At 44.2% G+C, this 11051-nt stretch overlaps 1 long non-coding RNA gene across 2 annotated transcripts; it reads left to right on the top strand.

The window, feature by feature from the left end:
* Positions 1-1215: 1215 nt before the first annotated feature.
* On the top strand, positions 1216-5123 carry LOC127294056 (uncharacterized). 2 transcript variants are annotated; one of them, XR_007846352.2, is made up of 6 exons: positions 1216-1534; positions 1624-1720; positions 1886-1962; positions 2848-2923; positions 3089-3203; positions 4792-5123. It is a non-coding gene; the product is annotated as an uncharacterized lncRNA (long non-coding RNA). The 2 variants fall into 2 exon arrangements; XR_007846353.2 differs by lacking the exon at positions 2848-2923 and having other exon boundaries at positions 1217-1534.
* The last annotated feature ends 5928 nt before the right edge of the window (positions 5124-11051 follow it).

Raw genomic sequence — 11051 nt, forward strand, 5'->3', positions numbered from 1 at the left:
CAACTCTTATAATCACTTGATCTGGTATCCTATCCAATGTTTCAGCACCAGATCACTTCTTCCTCTTTTACCTCTTGTGTTTATTTAATTCAAGTTTAATCTTCACAAAACCAAGAGTGGGAATGATGGGTACATTTTGTAGCCACCATCTACCCCTGAGAACACTCCTCCCTAAATTAGTTTCCCTCCTCAAAAATCCTACTGTTTTCCTTCTCTAGTTTTGATCACAAAACTACTTCTAGTTTTATTAAAACTTTCCAAGATTTCTCTTCAAAGAAAACAAGGAACTGAAATGGGTTTTGTTTTTCATCCCATTTCTACCAAGTATTGATTTATAAAACATTATTTCTATTTTGCTTTGTTTTAACAAAAAGCTTGTTTATGGTACCTATACCATTTCTTGTTTTCCTCTTGATTATTTTACATTTGAGAAAAACTCTACCTAACCTGAGAAAGTAAGTAGAATATTTTGAGCTCCTATGTTCCAACTAGTTTTCTCTCAACATTTTCAAATGCCATTCCACTTGAGATCATTCCCAATTGTCCCTAGACAATTGAGGTGTTTCAAGTACTTTTCAAATAAATCCTTCTCAAATGACAACTCTTGCACACCTTGTGTTCATCTACCACAACCCATTCCTCTATGGCATACCACCCTCACCACCACCACCTTCCTCTCACATTGACTTTCTTTGTCAACCTTGTTACAAGCTTGCCATGCTTATTATCCTACCACTCTTTCATATGAGGACTTGGCTCAAGAGATGAGCCGGCCACCCCCATGCAATATTGCATGAGGTCACATCATCCCTCTCTCTTTTTCATCTTGTGTTGAGTTGTTCAAGTCTAAAATCTTGTGGAGGTCATCTCCAAGATGGCATGCACATGAAGCCTTGTACATCACCATCACCATTATCTTCTTGGCACAATGCCATCATGCAACAAATACCATCATGGTATATTTTACCATCACAATCTACCTCCATCTCTATATCTCTCACATTGTTCACTTGTGTTTGGCAAGAATGGAGCCGGCCAAAATGTGTATGCATGGCAATTTCGGCCAGCCATGCCTCTCCATTTTTCTTCCTCTACAAGACTTGCCTCCCACCTAACCCAATCACTAAATGGGCAGCCACCCACCTTAGCCAATCAAAAAAAGGAGGCAGCCACCATCCTCCCTCTATTTAAAGAGCTTGGCCGGCCACTCCCTCCTCCTTTGCCTCATTTCTTTTCACTTCCCACTCCTTTCTTCACTCCCACACACTCTCCTCCTCCCCTCCCCACGAAATATTGCTCCTCCAAAGCTTCATGGCCGGCCATGGCCATGGAAAGAGCTCCAAGATGAAGTCCCCTCCTCCCTCAAGCTCCTCCTCACCATGAGAGCCTCCCTCTCCATCCTCTCCCCAACCCTAGATGGTTTAATCTCCTCTTCTTCTTCCTCCATTGCTAAGATTGGATCTTGATGCAGGTGCATGTTGGTCCAAGCATGGAGAAGCTTGAGCAATCCTCAGATCTGAAGTTCTTGAGCAAAGTTCGTCCAAATCCCTGCAGTAATTTCTGCTATCTTGCTGTTTCAGATTCTGGTACGAACTTGTAAAATCCACCAAATCTCGTGTGCAGATCCAAATCGAATGATTCAAAGTTCCGCTGATAGGTATTCAAAAGATCTACAACTTGGCGTTGGTCTCATCCACAAATTCGCTACAGATTCTCCCTGGTAAATAAAGTTCTGGAAACATGCAGATTCACTGTTTGTTAGATTTATTCCGTTTTACAAAACCTTTTTGAGCAAACTCAACTGTGGGCGAAAGCCCTCTTCAATACCTTCATTTTGGCGGTGGTTTCACTTCGATTGACCTCCTGAAATTGAAATGGTTCACAGATCAAGATCTGGACAGATCTGGCTTTGTCGAATTAAACCAGGAGCTTGGGAACGAATTTTTGAATGAAACAAATTGGGTAAGAACCAGCTTTTCAATACCTTTCCGATGCAGCTGACCTCATATTTTTATGAGCCGTGTACGATTTGTGGTGAATTAAACTTGTTCTGTGTGTTCTGCAGACAGGGCTGTTAGCTTTTAAATCACCAAAAAATCCATTTTTGAACCTAATTGAGTGATTCCAATTCTGTAGGATTACTGAATGTTTTCTTAATCATCTCAAATAAGTTTCAAACCTTTATCTGTTCTGCAACTCCATAGTTAAAGCAAATGGTGAAAACATGCAGTAACTTGGTCAATTCATTTGTGAGAGTTTCAGAAACAATTTGAACCCAAATCCAATTGTGCGTGCATCTCTGTTTAATTACCTTTCAAATGCCAGTGGTCCCATATTTTTAGGATTTTTATACGATTTATGGCTTACAGATCTTGTTTTCTGTACAGTCAGATTCAAACAAATTCCTAAATTTGTAGGTTTAATATTTTTGAGTGAATCCAATTGGGTTAGTCTTGTATTAGTACTGGCTATCTAGGAAAAATGTTATTAGTCTCTTTCCAAACATATTTGTTGCTGTTAGTAATGTTTATGTGTGACATGCATTGTTGAAGCAAAACTTTTCGGTTTATTTAAAACCCTTGACCAACTCTTTTTAGTAGAGATGGGCAACCTTTGTTTTATGCTTGCAAAACAAAACCTCTTCAACTTAACATTAGCTCTTTTGTTTTGCTTAAGTTTCCAAATGATGTGGAATATGGTTTGCTTCCTATTTTGGATGTAGTGTTATGTGAATGAATTAAATTAGGAAAACTCTTTTCTACTTTTCCAAAAATGTTTGAAAATGTTTTGTGAATGTGTTTGATGCCAAACTAATGCTCTTGTCCTCTTTATGATGTTATCTACCAGGGGATATTTGGTTTATACCATGGTGATAACCGAGAGAGGCAATTGCTAAGTTGTGATGCACTCATACCTTTACTAGGTAAATAAATGGGGTTTTCTAATTAAAACTCTTAAAGTTGTTTTGTGGTATCTATAGGTCCTTAGTGTGTTATACCTTGGCTGCATGGTTAGTTGTTGATTGTTGAATGTTGTCTTGTTGATGCAATGTGATTGATTGTGTTCCTTTTATATTTTCCGGCGATAGATGCGAACAATTTCGGAGGAGAAGAAGAAGAAGTGGAATCGGACAAGGATTTTATTTGTACTGTGGGAATTCTTATTTGATGGAGTTGAAGAAGTCCAGGGACAAATAAGCCAAGGCAAGCCATCTTTTGATCTCTGATATGATGTCTCTTTGGATGTCATCTTGTGCTATCAATAGCATCATGGTTCTATGTGTGATGATCTCCATGTTGTTGTCATCTATGCTTGGATGCAAGCATGGTACCTCTAGTAGTTTTATCTTGTCAAGGTCTTGGTAATTGGTTGGGTGTATGGTATCATGTCCATTGCTACCCAACTTGTTTTCTATATTTAGCTTGATCATGTTCCACCTCGGGACAAGATTCATACTACACCACCTTCTAGTGTAGAAGTATCAATACCATGACCTTGGTGTATTCTCAAATTGTGATGAGTATGCCTAATTCCCTAAATGGTGTTGGTGTTGGTCAATTCTCATCCCTATCTGTTGATTGGGTTAGATAGCACCACAAATCTGAAAGTATAGTTTCATCTTATGTTGTCATAATACATGCTTAGCCTAAGCAAGTATGATCCACTCCAATACCTCTTTTTCATACCCTCAATGGTGTGATGACCCTCATCTCGGCCATAGTGTTGTATTAGTCAACTCATGAAACTTTAGGTTGGGAACCCCTCAAGGTTTACCTTGTTGTAAATGTTTATGAAAACCTTGGGTGAGGCAACCTTACCCAAGCGTATGGTTTATGAAAGGAAAGGATCTTGACAAAGATGGTTGGAAAGAGGAAAGTGTGTGTGATTTGGGTTTTTGAGAAAAACGACACATGGTTCTTTGTATTCGCCCGGAACAATTAACCCGCGCAACCACACTACTCCAACGTGGGCACGGGGCCTAGCTTGACGTTTGTTCTTCTTAGCATGAGGCACCGCACAACTATACAAGGGTACAGTTACCCCCGAGTCCGGGTTGTCGTAGTTGGAGACAATCGTATAACGGGAGGCCTTCGGGGCTGACCCGTCCGGAAGACACTATGGGTCTCCTGGCTTGGCGGTGGAGCCACGCTCAAGAGGAGGTGAGCTGCCACGGTGCCGGGGAGGTACATACTCCATAGGGTAGGACCTCTTGCTAAGTTGAATGGGCGAAAGGCTTCGACTGATTATCCGAGACCCGCATACTTTCGTATGGCGAACCGGGGATGATCCCGGCGGATTTATCGGTTCTTGTGGGAAAAGTGCGCACACTCTGCAGAGTTAAAACTATTCGAATAGCCGCGTCCGCGGTCATGGACGGTTGGGATGGCCGTTACAGAGCTGTGTCGAGTTTTGGTTTTGAAAATGATTTCCAAAGGAAATGTGTGTTGGAAGTACCGGAAGGGTACGGGAAAGATGGTGTGCCGACCATGTGGAGATGGTCGAGGAAAATGAAACAAAAGAGGGTGACCCTTCCTAGTGTTTCATGTAGAGGAACTCTGCTTTAACAAAGATATAGAGATGTCATAGGACTTTCTTAGTGCCCCCTTCAACTGTGATGTGGGATGCTATATCCATAAGAGAAACTGATTCTCTTTCACATGCTATATCCACCAGAGAAACTATTCTTCCTCTCTTGTCTTCTTTAGTTAGAATTGTTATCACCTTGTTGATGGTTTGCGAGTACAATTCAAATGTACTCACGGCTTTGTCCCTGGCTATTTACTTGGCCAGACTTGAAGGAGTTCGACAGATGAAGAAGGAGTTGACGACGTCTATGCGAGCTAGGAACGTCTTCCCAGTCAGTTGCCTGTAGGGTTATGGCAGATGACTTGGGTACTGCGCTGCTGAAGTGATGATGCTACTCTGATGTTTAGTTAGGCCCTTCGAGGCTATTATGTAAGTATTGGTCATGTGACCATGTTGTAATTTTCTTATTCCGCTTTGTAATGGATGGTGTAATTTGATATCAGTTCGGTTATGTGTTCACGGCGCACTGATCATGGGATCGTGAACTCTATACATAACAGGGAATTTCGGACAGCTAGTCCGAGGTCCCCACAGTGATGGACGAAAGCGCACTTTGACGGACGAAACCAAGGAAACCTTATTTTCTTTATTATTAGGGGTATAGATTGGTAGGCACATAGAAGTCGTATCTTTCTTCTTTTCTTTCTCCTACCTGTTCGACACATGACAAAGCTCGGATACTAAAAGCATGTGTGGATCGGTTATAAAATATCTCGTATGTGCCTAGTTTACTTTCTCCTGTTTGTATGATCAGCACGGATACAAAACTTTGACTTGATTTTTGGCTTATGCACGAGGAACAAATCAATGTGAGACAATGCAGACTTGACGACTTTAGCTCCGCACACGAGCACCTCGGCGGATGTTGCTAAACCAGGTCAGATTGACTCAGCTGGCGAAGAATCAAGTCTGGGCACTTACGGTTCGGATGCCGTGCGGCGCGCCCGCCCAGCGATACAGTCACGTTCGCGAGGCTCGCCCTTCCGCAAACTTGACAACATGCACTTCAGTTAACATTACGAACTCGTCATCCGACACTACCATCAGGTTCTATTTCTCCAATTAATTAATATTCGTAAAATCTATTTGGCCAAATATTTGCGCATAGATTTCCGCACTCCAATAAAATTAGATTGGAACAAGCTGCGATTACTTCGGTACATGTAGTCGTATGCTCGGGGGTTCGCCTGCCGTGAACCCGACAACGCGCACTCGCCTCGCCCGGGGTTTCGCCCGCTGCGAACTCGATGACTCTCTCCTCCATACCGACTACTTCCACCGTATCAATTATTTTCGGCTATACAGCAAATTTACCCGACATCCGGGGTTGCGCCATTAATTCGTTACCGCAAATATACTCGGTTACTTGGTGAATTTCTTTTCTTCGGCTCTGGATATATCTTTCCCGGCTTACTGAAATTATCTTCTTCGGCTCAGTGGATTCATCTTCTTCGGCTTATTGGATTTTTGTCTTCGTCGGATTCATCTTATAAGGTTATAATTGGTTTTCTCTAATACAATAATACCCGACGCAGTTCCGGGTCAGTGGATTTATGAATATTACTGGGTTTATTTTCTTCGGGTCAATGGATTCATCTTATATGGTCATCTTGGATTCATCTTCTATGGTTATTATTGGAAATATTTTCTTCGGGTCAATGGATTCATCTTATATGGTTATCTTGGATTCATCTTCTACGGTTATGACTGAATTTACTTTCTTCGGGTCAATGGATTCATCCTTTATGATATCAGCGGATTCATCTTCAATATATGCTTCATGGTTAATGGCGTAATCTTCAACGCGGATTCATCTCAAGTACTTCATCTCGGACTTCATCTTCAGTATTTCATCCTTAATGGCCTTCTTTCGGCGGCACAGATAATACTAGGGGGCTCGACAAACGACTTTGCCCCAAGTAACAAATTGTGACACGGTGTTTAAGCAATAATCATGACATCACCCATCAGTGCTCGGGGGCTCGGCTATCTCTCCATCAACAATTTCGCGGCATCCACTTTTGCTATTTGGTGGTTTCTATTTTGGCTAGATTTCTTATCTACACTTGAAGACTTCATCATGCATCGACTTCGTTGTGTCCAAAAAGCTAAGTGTTCTTTTATTTTGTACAAAGTTGATTATCATTTACTTTCGTCGCACCCGACACATGGGGGCTGCGCGGCATATATTCACTTTACATATCATCGAATCTGAGCATCTGACACAGCATGCGAAAAAGAGAGTCAAGGGAAAGATAGAAAAAGTTTGTTTATTTGTGCACGAGAAAGCAAAATTCAAAGTATATAAGAGAGAACCCGACGAAATTGTCTACAGGGAGAACTCGACGAAATTGTCTTCAAGAAAGAACAGGACCCGAAGAATTATCCTCAAGGAGGTCCCGAAGAATTATCCTCAAGGAGGTCCCGAAGAATTATCCTCAAGGAGGTCCCGAAAAATTATCCTCAAGGAGGACCCGAAGAATTATCCTCAAGGAGGTCCCGAAGAATTATCCTCAAGGAGGTCCCGAAGAATTATCTTCAAGGAGGTCCCGAAGAATTATCCTCAGTGAGGACCCGAAAAATTATCCTCAAGGAGGACCCGAAGAATTGTCCTCGGGGAGGACCCGAAGAATTATCTTCAAGGAGGTCCCGAAGAATTGTCCTCAAAGAGGACCCGAAGAAATTTTCCTGAAGGAGGAACTCGACGAAATTTTCATCAAGGAGGAACCCAAAAAAAAAAACAACGGTGGACAAATCTTCGGGTCCATTGACTCGTCATATTGTTCCGAGCAAGCATCGGTGATGTACCCGACAATATAGAATAACCAATATATTCGGCTGTCTCATCACGCCCGAGAAAAATATAGAAGAACCCGCAAAATGGGTCATGGCATCAGCCGAAAAAAGCACTTGACAAAATATTCTCAGAGCGCCAAAGTTGCGATCAATCTCTGAATGCCGCAAAACTTTGCGAAGGTAAGACCCCAGATCCGTTCTGCGTGGCGTGGCGCCGTCTCTGACGTCGGTTTGCTACTTTTTTCCGTATCAACAGATACGAAGAAAAATCCTAACGGACGCGTTAGGTACCCGATAAACATGACTGGGACTCGACAGAATGGTAAGACCTTAAGCGGCACCTGTCGAGTTAACACCAGTATCCCGGGATCATGTCCAGGGATGTGATCTTGAAGTAGGTTTTTGCGGATTGCCACTAGAGCAGTTAACTAGTACCTGATCCGTCAGATGAACTAGCCCCAATTACCATTATCCCTGTACAATATAGATATGGATGTCAAGTAAAAATAGCAACGTCCTGGAGTTGATAAAAAGAGGGGTTGCGCCAAGTTGTTTATCGAGTAGTACAACTCGAGCCTATGCCTAGGTGCAAGCACCTGCTCATAGGCTCGGGGGCTACTCTTATCGAGTGACATAGGCATCCCCAATGGGCCTGCCGAAGATAGTACCCGGGGTTTACTGAAGGCCCACTACCCGAAGAATAAGAAGATTCGGAAGCCCAAGATATTATTAAGGAAAGTTAGAGTTGTAATAGGAAGCATTATTTGTAATCTTGCGGGATGAGTTAGAAACCTTCCCGGACTCTGTAACTTGTACAATACGAATCCCTCGGCTCCGCCTCCTATATAAGGGGGAGTCGAGGGACAAAGAAAGCATCGAATCATTGTTTCTCAAACCCTAGTTTCATAATCGTCGAGTACTTTTCGGCTGAAACCTTCGAGATCTACTTGCCCTCTACTTCCAACTAAACCCTAGTCTACAACCCGTAGGCATTGACAAGTTGATACCTTGTCAATTGGCGCCGTCTGTGGGAACTAGAGGCGTCAAGGATCCGATCTCGATGGCACGTTCAAGATCGTCGACTTCATCAACCGCAAGCAACGCGATGGATCGAGGTAAACAGATCGCAACTGGTCTTGTCGATTTTGTTCCTCACCCGCCCTCCCGTTTGGATGCATATGCATATCTGGAGGAGCCTATGGAGATGACGTTCGGAAGGTTTCACTTTCGCGTCGAGAAAGAGGGATCGTATCGTGTCAAAATTCCGATTTCGTCAGGATCGTCGGCGGTCGATTCCGATTTTTCAAGCTATACATCGTCAACCGAACCAGGAGAGGAAGAAACTTCGTCGTCACGCTTCATCAGCACCAGGGCAAGAGAAAAACTTGCGAAGATCTTCAGCGACATGTCGTTTGAGTCATCTGCGGACTCCTATATAAACGATGGCTCAAGCAGTGTCGACAGTTACGACTTCATCGACAAATCTATTACAGTGGGCAAGGTCTTCGCCAATCTTCATGATGGTGTCACCAAACCCAACATAGATCTGAATACAAAGTATCATCAGATTTATGTCATCGGAGAGCCAAGTCGTGATCAGGAGGAAACATCTGAGGCTTTCGACGATTTGGGAAATCCATACGTCGATCCCTCTGATTTGCGACGAGGCCTAGGCAATAAATATATCGGGCCACAGCCGCGAGACAGAGTCCAACTTCCGCAAACAGCATGGGATAGAGACGCAAGGGCTATGGATGGCTCAGAACCAATGGCCACCACAGCCACGCCAGAAGAATTACAAGCATATCAATACAGGCTCGCACGAGCTGCAAGGGAATTGGAAAAACAGACAGCTGAGCTAAACAGAAGAAAGGAGGCGAAGGGCAGAGCTGAGTCGACAATCTAGAACTTCGGGTGATAGCCACAGGGAAGCTCGGAACAGAGCAAGATCAAGGTTGCAAAACGTACCTGAAGGAGAAAGAGAGCACTTGGTTCAAAACCTCGACATGTCTTTAATGTCGATAGACACGAGAGGGAACATCATCCCCAAGACACCAGAAGCTGGGTATATGGCGACACAAGCTTTCATCCTTGCATCCAGGCCACCCCCAGGAGATCCAAGGGAGGCATTATACAACATGGCAATGGCAGGAGTTGTAGCCATGGGGACGGCGTTTGTATCAACACCTCCCGAAGGAATAGCAAGGCAAAATAGTCCACGACCTGCGGCAGCAACAGCAGCAGCTCCCGAAGGACCAAGTGGAGCAAGGGACACGGCAGCACAAGCAAGGGTCGACAGAGCGCGACAAAGCAGAAGGGAACACCGGCAGTCCCCAGAGCTAAACGACGAGGATATGTGTGGTTTGCCATGCTTCACAAGGAGAGTTCGAAAAACTCGAGTCCCTTCGGGATTCAAGTTACCTGATAACTTCAAGAAATTCGACGGCCTCCAAGATCCAGAGGATTGGCTAGTTGATTATCTCGAGACAGTGAAGCTCACAGGAGGAACCAGAGCAACAGCTATGCAAAGTATCCAGGTGCACTTGAGTGGAGCCGCACGATCTTGGATAAAGAAACTCCCTCCAGGATCTATCGACAGCTGGGATAGCTTCGAGGAAGTGTTCGTCAAGAACTTCCGGTCCACATGTAAAAAACCTGCGTCATTAGAGGAGCTAAGAGCGTGCCGACAAAAGCCAGACGAGCCGATGAGAAAATATATCCAAAGGTGGAATATCATCAAAAATTCGGCAGAAAACATATCCGACGAGAGAGCAATAGATGCGTTTGTCGCAGGGATCAGGCGTGGAGATTTTGTCGAGGATTTGGGGAGGACCAATCCAAAGACAGTATCCGCGTTAATGGAAATAGCAAACAGATGGGCAGATGGAGAAGATGCTGTTCACAACAAACGGCATAGGTCGCCAGAGGAAGACCGCGGTCGAAATTATCAACCAAGGCGACGATTTCCTCGGCAGTACCCGAGCTATGATGCTCCAGGACAAATCTCGGCTGGTTTCCGATCAAGCGCAGGAGGAAACAACAGAGATGAGTACCAGAGAAGCAACGAGCAACGAGGCGACAATAGAGATGACTCTCGAAACAATAGGCAAAATAGCGGGCCAAGGTTCCAGAGGCCTTTCGTGTCTCCCGAAGAGATGATGAACGGGCCGTGTCAGATGCATTTTTTCCTCGACAGCAACGGAAAAAGACAGTCAGGACATCTGCAGAAGGATTGTCGCAATTTCCAGGCAATGCTAAGGTATGCAGGGCATGCTAATGCTCAGGCAGCACAGAGAAATCCTCGAGAACCCAGGAGTGAGATTCACTTGCCACCTCCTCCCGCGATTACGGATGACAATCAACATCATCTCAGAATAGCGGCAGCACCTCCACCACCGCCTTACGTGGATCCTAATTCTAACGGAGCGGTCTCGATGATTCAGAAGGGAAGGCCATCCAATAGATCTCAGAAAGTAATCTCGCGGCAGGTGTTCATGGCAGAAAAAATGCCTCCACCAACAGTCGAGTATCTTAATTGGTCAGGGCAAGACATTGGCTTCACCATAGCGGATCATCCACAGCAAGTTCCTCGACCAGGGCAGTCAGCACTTATGCTACCAGCAGTCATCGCAGGGTTCGACGTCTCTCGCGTGTTTATAGATGGCGGC

Source organism: Lolium perenne, chromosome 4 (genome assembly GCF_019359855.2).
Source record: "Lolium perenne isolate Kyuss_39 chromosome 4, Kyuss_2.0, whole genome shotgun sequence".
Taxonomy (NCBI): Eukaryota; Viridiplantae; Streptophyta; class Magnoliopsida; order Poales; family Poaceae; genus Lolium; species Lolium perenne.